The sequence below is a fragment of the Oxyura jamaicensis genome, chromosome 5 (genome assembly GCF_011077185.1).
Source record: "Oxyura jamaicensis isolate SHBP4307 breed ruddy duck chromosome 5, BPBGC_Ojam_1.0, whole genome shotgun sequence".
Taxonomy (NCBI): Eukaryota; Metazoa; Chordata; class Aves; order Anseriformes; family Anatidae; genus Oxyura; species Oxyura jamaicensis.
Genome location: NC_048897.1, coordinates 39,210,290 through 39,218,356, shown reverse-complemented (window position 1 = coordinate 39,218,356; position 8,067 = coordinate 39,210,290). Strand labels below are relative to the sequence as shown.

At 38.6% G+C, this 8,067-nt stretch overlaps 1 long non-coding RNA gene across 1 annotated transcript; it reads left to right on the top strand.

Annotated features, from left to right (window-relative positions):
• The first annotated feature begins 4,237 nt into the window (after window positions 1–4,237).
• LOC118168643 lies at window positions 4,238–7,297 on the top strand. Its single transcript, XR_004751702.1, has 2 exons — window positions 4,238–4,334; window positions 7,124–7,297. It is a non-coding gene; the product is annotated as an uncharacterized LOC118168643 (long non-coding RNA).
• Window positions 7,298–8,067: the final 770 nt, after the last annotated feature.

Sequence of the window (8,067 nt, the reverse complement as noted above, 5' to 3'; positions counted from 1 at the left end):
CAGCAAAGAACCATTAAAAGACACAAGATGAAGTACTAAGAGAGCAGAGGGACCTGACATTTCAGGAGCATTCAGCTGATAATGTCTCAGTGCACACCATAGGCATGAATGAGCAAGAAAACCCCACACTCTGTATCTAGTTAAGTTCATCCCTATTTATAAAGTTAGGGTTTGCCTGCAAATGATCAAACTATGGTAGAGACAGGCAATATCTGCCACTAGGCATTAACATTTTTTAAAAAAATATTTTTATATGACCTCTTCTGAATGAATTTTTATCCCTAGTTCAGAAATGGGGAGGATGAAGCACTATGAGGTGAAGTGATTTGTACAAATTATCTTCAACAAATGGAAACCACAGTATTTGGTGGTTTCTCATAAGCGTAGGAAAAGAAAAGGTGGGTGAGGTAGGAAGACCTATATTCCTCTTTCTGTATAAATTCTTCCTAATGCCAAGGGAGGTTTGTCCTATAGAGTAAGCTCTATCCTTAGTTATTTCTCAACAATCGCAAAGGTACATGACTATATAAGTGTTGTGTTATTCACTAGTGCAGGGAGAGGGCTGGAAAAAAGATTGTGTATCGCTTTGCACAAAAGGCTTCCACTGGAACCAAATCTCCCTGTTTGGTCAGACAGCAGGTAAAACTGTACCTGGGCTCATGCAGTGCTGCTGCAGAGGTAGCCAGCCACTGAAACACTGTTGATCTTTCCCAGCTTCATCCCACCTCTAATATGTTAGAGTCAGATATTTCTATGATATGTTTGAGCCAACTTATAAGTCTTCATTTGCACCAGTTGTTCCTCTTGAGAGGGGAGAGGGCTTTTACTGATTTAGGCCTTTGGGCTTAAAAGTTCTTACAAGCCAGTGCTAGCAATATTAAAAACAGGTATATTTTTAGCATGTGGGACCAAGTTGTTGAGATGTATGGCTGAGAGCCATTAATAAAAGAAACCATGGAAAATAAAAATAAATACTTATCAATCATAAACTGCAACACCATGCTCTCTGTAGTCCCTTACCTCTCTCAATTCAATTCACTTAGTGGCCTTTGTCTTTCTCTCTGGAGTCTGATTCCTCTCTCATTTACACAGCTGTAAATCCAGACTGATTCCTTTGAAGTTAGAGGAATTTTAGGAGTTCAAAATACATGAAGTAAGAGAATAATTGATCTCTGTATAAATACAAACTCCCTGGCTGCCTAGATCAAGATCCTGTTGATTTAGTGGGTGTTGCCTGTTGAGTTCAACAAGAGCAGGAAGAGCCATTTCATTCTGCTCAGTTACACTTGGAGCTAAATCTTCTCTTGGTTCCATGCACTCCACTCCATGGAAGTTATGTTAGTCTTTGGTGCCAGAAGACTTGAGATATGATTTGTGTGTGCTGGAGTAACTCAGAATAATCTAAATAAGTAGCTGAAATCCCAGTTATGTCTGTTATTTGCAGTGATAAACAACTGTTTTACTTGTCATCAGAACATTGATTACCATTTTATAGCTTGAATTGTGCAAACCACTAGCAATAAAATACTGATAGGCCTCCAGCTGAAACTTGATAGCTGATAGGCAGTTCGGAATACTAATTAGTACAATTAAAAGGTAAAAACCCTTAGAGGGATTGTCCACGGGACCACTCTGGCCAGGCACAGAACAAGGTCAATAAAGAGGTGTCATATGGATACCAAGCAGGAAAGTTAATTGGCACTGTTATTAGCAAAGTATGTTGATTCAGATGCAGTAATAAAATGACAGCGTCAAGAAGCCAGATAAAAATCTGAAGTTCTGGAAAATAGTTATAGGTATCAGAAGGGCTCATTGATTCCTGTAAATGTCATATCCATTTGCAAAATCTGTCATCTTTAAATTGTCATTTTTTAACAAACACAAAAGCCTTTTTCTCTCTTCAAACAGAATTAATCTTTGGTCTTTAAAGACTAATAGCTGATGGAAACCTCAACAATCTTTTAGAGTCTGTCTGGACTGTGGTGAAGGTGCAGAGGTTGAATCCAAAAGCATGATTTATAGAGCTGAAAGTGCTGAGTTTTGTTCTTCTGTGTGAATGCATGGCAGCAACTAACTTTATCTTGCTTTAAAACACAACAGCCTACAAGATATGACACTTTCCTCTCACCATGCTACCTCCTGAGCATAGGCAGTAGTAGCAATGATGGCTCTTCTGAGATAGCCTAAAAACTGTGGCATATTAAGATATTGGCAAAAGGGGCAGAAAGTCAGGGATGAAGCCAGCTGGCATGCCCAGCCGGGTGTTCCTGCTGGTAGAGCGTGGACTAACACAACCACCATAGGGAAGACCAACTACGAGGCATATGATAAATTCAAGCACACAAAAATATTGTAAAATAACAGCAACACTGCCATGTTGTCCAGTCTGGAAGGAATCTCTACAGCCACAGACTTGATTGAGCTTTTGCTGGTAAATCACTGTAATCATCACCTTCAATAGCAGCTCTGTTGTCTGTAAGGTAAATTGTCTGTAAAGGTAAACTCTTCAGCTTTGAGCGGTTCAATTTTTCTTACCTTTTTGAAAAGAAATTCCTCAGGGTGTGTTTTATCACTCATTCCTTCTGTAGTGCTAGAGAAGGTGTTTGACTACAGAAGATCTTTTGAATCCCTGAGTTCACGAAGTTGTCTGTTCCAAACGGTAGGTCTGGGGCTCATTGTATCCCACATTACTCTACAAGGACCTTTGGAAGCTGGCTAGAGGTGGACCAACATGAAAAAAGGTGGCAGAAATCTGCAGGGTATCATTGGCTTCAGCTGTTTTATCATCATATGTTGTACAAAGCAGAACTTGTCTTTAATATTCTTTTGTTGTTCTCACATCAAAGGGCTAAATTATGCCCCCTAACACATATAAGAGGCTTTTCAGTTATCTTTCTGATGCAAATTATATCATTTTGCATTATCCACTGATTATCTGCAGTTTGAAAAGTACAGCAGATGTTGTGCAAAGCCTATATGTCAGATCTCTCCTCTTTTGAGAACAAGATCCAAGTAAGCGAAATTGAAAGAGCCCCATGGTGAATTTGTGTTTAGTTGTAGCTCAAGGGTGGAATCAGTCTGGGCTTTCAAAAATTTGTCAGGTATTTAGGTTCAAATGAAACTAGGTATGCCCAGCTCAGCACCTGGAAGTATACACGTTCTTTTCCAGCACATACGTCCTCTCCCCTTGTTAAATGCCTGCATTTAGAGCAGAGTGTCATTACATTTAACAGACGCTTCAGGTCCATTAGACGACAGCCCAGTATGAGATCTGCCCTTAGCTCTCATTGCACTACAAGGAGTAAGTTGAATTTGATTGTGGCATCATGCCGACAATGCTGAGGTTAATGAATTAAAGATGTATAACAAAGAATGCTTAATGAAGTCAAATTATAAGAGATTGTTTTACAAGGTGGCATTTAGTATTAATAATAATCATTACAAAGTAATTCCTCTACCCACCTCTGACTGGGCTCTTGCAGAGGTGCATCACATTTCAAAACACAGTTGAGTTAAGAAAAAGCAAATATTCAAAAGGTTTGCAAAGCATTATCAATTGAATGTGGTATTATTTATTGTCATAGAAATGTATGGGGAGAAAGAAGGAATAGTATCATTACTCCTTGCCTTGTAAATGTTATTATCATAATGTGGATAGACCATCCTTCTCTCTGTTTTTGCCTGTGCTAAATCTCAGCAAACTGGCTCCTTTGCCAGTTCAAGGTTTTGTATGTCTATGGCATAGCCTGGGACTATAATCTACAATTACTAATTGAGTGGTGTTTCTGGACTATATCTTGTTATCTAGTCTGATACATTAAATTATGACAGAAGACCTCTCCAGAAGTCCACTGAGGGCATGTCAAAAATAAGAACATCACCATATGGTAGAGCATCTGAGACAGAACTGTTCCCCCAAGAAGAAATGAGAAGAGCCTTTTCACACAGTCCCATCTATCCTTTTGAAAGTCTGAAGTCTTGTGAAACTCACCCAGTCCTTCACTCGTGGATGTTAGGAAAGGTGGGGCTCTGTAGGCCTACCCTTCTTCCTCCTACAAAATTGTCAACCTACAAAATTGTAATGGGACCACGACTTGGCTAAGATAGGCCTTGATAGAGGGAAGGGCATGAAAGGCAGCTGCTCTTGCTGGAGGAATCAATGTAGGCTCTTTCTCTTTGCCAAAAAGACTATCAATTCTCTGTGCTTGCTTCTGTAACTTGGCTGACAGGTCTGTAGGATAGCAAGAATCTCAACTAACAGCAGTGCTGCTTCAGCCAGTTGTTCTTAATAGCCCTGCAGAGGAAGGAAGATTTATAGACAGGAACTGAACAAGGTAAAAGGGATTTTGTTTGTTTGTTGTTTGTTTAGTTTGTTCATTTGTTTGTTTTCATGTGAGCATATATCTCAAGACAATTTGCTCATGTATTGGTTGTCTTACATTCTTTTCCATAAAGTTGCAAGAATGCAGCCTGTCTGAAGTGCTTGGTGGGTAAGAGGTGATAGATGTAGATGGAGTGAGAGAGGGTATAGATAGAGCTGGTTGCTCTGTGTTCCCTCACATAGGAGCAGCTGTACAACAGCATGGATTCTTAAATCATGACCTTCGAGGAGGGAGACTAATCCATTCCCTCTTGAAGCTAATTAGAAAACTCTTGTTGATCTGTATGGGGGTTACATGTTTACCAGTCAAGGTTTTGTCCTCAGTATGTCCTAAGGCCCTCAGTTCATTACACCATTATTTGCTCTGTGCACACATTCTTCAAAATTAATAACCAAGGCCTTCCAAATGACTTCTGTGCTTTGCTAGGTGTCTAAACTGCAACCTTCTGTTTCATCTACACTACAAAATCTGTCACAGTGCACTGGAAAATAAGCAGAATACAATAAAAATAGGAATAAAGGTGATTGGTTGGCTGCTTACTGCTGTGGTACAATATACATCAAAAGAAGGACTACGTCATGCTGAATATAGGATAGCTCTGATTTAATATTATTTCAAGTCACACCTTAAATACCTGTGTTGCAAGGCACACTATGTATTTTGTTGGAATCTTGCTTTAATGCAGTCTCTCGTATCCATTATTTTTATGAACCCTCTGTCCCCAAAGAAATACCAAATAGCACAAAGTACCTTCCAGGCTTAGTAAAAGCTTTTATGGAACTATAAAGCAAGCACCCAGAAAAAAAAATAAATAGTTTGATATCTGAAATAATGTCTGCACATGCTTGATATGTGACTTTATGAGTGCAATGATGCCACAAGATGGAAACAAATGTTTGTCAAGATTTGCTCATCAAAAATAAGCAGAGAGAAGCCTGAGCTTCTTTCATTTTGTTCTGTTTTTCTTTTGTTTCTGTAATTCACCTTTCAGTAAAACATATGGGTGAAAGTCATATTTATTTTGGTCTTTAAGTCTTAGCTACTTGTTGGGCACCATGGAGTACTTTTGAGGACTGAAAGCCCCTCTCTTTGGTCTTCTAGAGCATATATTCAATAGTGGAGCACAAAACTGCTATCCTTGACACTAAAACATCTCAATCATCTTGTCAAAAACTTTACCCCTATTGAATTCTAGCAGTGCACTGAGCAGGGAGCGAGCTTTTAACTTTGAGACTATGAAGCATGCCTGGTTAGTTTTACTGCCAGCGTGAGGAAGCCCACTGGAGACCCAGTATTGCAGTAGGAGAATTCAATCACTAAGGTGTTTCCAGGCTGGATTAGGCTGAAATACATTCACAAAATGTGCTGACAGGTTTTCTCCGAGCAGGAACCAATTATAAAAGAAAAGCCATTTGTTTCTCTAAGTGCAAATCTAATTTCTGGTTATTCTCCTGTATATGCAATATAGAAATAATTCTACTTTAATAGATAGGGATAGCTCCTAAATTGAGCCTGAGCCTCACAGTACTAAGCAATTATTTCTCCCTTTTTCTCACTCAAAAGCCTTAGGCCAGTATATTAAAAATAACAATACTGTCCTAAAAGATCTGACTGTCACTTTGCTGAACAGTGGTTTCTAGCTAATAGGACACAGTTCACTTTCAAGCTTAAGAGGCATGTGGTAGAAACTATTAAGCTCACTGATTAGGAATGAGGATGGAGCAGTCCCCAAGGGACCTTTGCTCTCTGATGTTCTCATTGCCACTGGAAGAATAAATAAATAAAAACTGTCATCCTAGCTAATAACTCCAAGAGATAAAGGTTGCAATTACGCAATGGGAGTTAGCCCATGTTTCAACAATGTTTTGGTATTAAATTTGCCTCCCTAAAAGGCTTTTTATGACTGTGAGAGAAAAAGAGGTGGCAGACACAAAGCATATGACCCAGCAGCGTGGGTTTCATGAGGGCCAGCACTGACCAGGCACAGAATAATTTGTCATTTAGCCTGTACCAGTACCTTTCCTATAGAGGTGAGTATAAATCAGAATTGTCCAGTCTATGTGGGTACAGATGTCCTGGACAAAGCAATGTGTTGGACTACACAGGACTCTACAGGGAGTGATCAGGTCTCAGTAACTACAGCAAGGAGGTACCAGGGCCAGGACAAGGATTCAGCAGTACTGTGCTTGTGGTGACAGACCTCACATGGGGCATTTGAAGCCCTCCTCCTTCCACCTGGATGTTCTTTGTATCACAGTTTTTTTCTACTGTTTGGTCACTGTTTTACGAACACTCAGATAAATGCAAACATAAACCAGTGCTCCAAAGATTTCTTTGAAATCTGGTTTTCTTACAAATATTTTAATTCTTTACCTCCACCATATGTCTTCTATCAACTTTCAAGTGAAAAAGGAGCTGAATATTTCTGTATGGACCTAACTGCAAAAGAAATAAATAGGATGGCAGTTTTACAGGGTGCAGGGGTCCCCACCAGCTGCCCTGTGAGGGCAGATTTACAATCTCTTTACAACACAGAAGCAACCTAAAAAGGCCAAATCTAAGAATCTGACCCCCGCTTCAAATAACAATAATTATAATAATAATTAGAAATGATAGAAGTGAAGTTATAACACTTCTCTGGCACCTTTTCCATTTGCAAACCTCAAAGCACTTTGCAAATGTTAACTTAGTTCAGTCCCCAGGAGAGCTACATTACTTTTTCCCTTCTCTCTACTTTACAGGTGAAAAAACAACAAAGAGGTGAAATGTCATTCTCAAAGTCACATATGGCTTTCCTTGGAACCAGCAACTTCTACTCTCCTGTTCTTACCGCAAGACCACAATGCCTAGTTAACGTGATAGTTCCCAGTGTGAAATGGGCTCCTGAGAATTAAATGTGTAACCTGTAAAATATACAGCCTGCTTACGTTCGCTTACTTTTTAAAGTACATCCTTTAATAATATGTTTTCAATGAGCAATTTAAATAATTCATAAATTACAACACTAAATTGTGGCAAGGTGTTTTTTTATTTATTTATTTATTTATTTTGAGTCAGACCTAATGAAATGACTTAAATTCAAACAAGAAGTTGAGCCAGTGATTCACTGAAGGGTTTATCTCTGTCAGATTTGCGGTTACACATATTAAAAATTGATCCACTTATATATATATAGATATATGTATATATTGCTGTAGTTGAAGTTATCAGGGTTATAAATACTGAGTAGCTCCCAAGCTTGTGGTGAATATTACCAATTTAAGGAGGATAATATTTAGAATAACCTTTATTTTTGCACTGAAAAGCATTTTCCCCTGAAACCTGGCTCTTTAACCTCTGATATTCTTCCCTCTCACAAAACACAAAGACTTCTGTTTTACTTGTGTGGTTTAGCAATCACTCAGAAGTAGTATCCTTTCTTTTCTTCATAATGAATAGTTCTTCAATAATTGATTGCCTTTAAAATCATTTTAAGTGCAAGACATGTAATATTTCTTTGTTAGTTTACATATTTTTTCCAGAAGCAGTGGAAATGCCAGACCAATACATTCAAAATGGACTGAGTTTAGGGTTGTTTCCACACTTAGATGTCTGATTAGGTGTGTCTGAATAGAGCCTGATTCAAAACATGTTTTTCCAGCTTTATACATGCTCAAAAAGATCATGTATTTTTACATATGCAGTA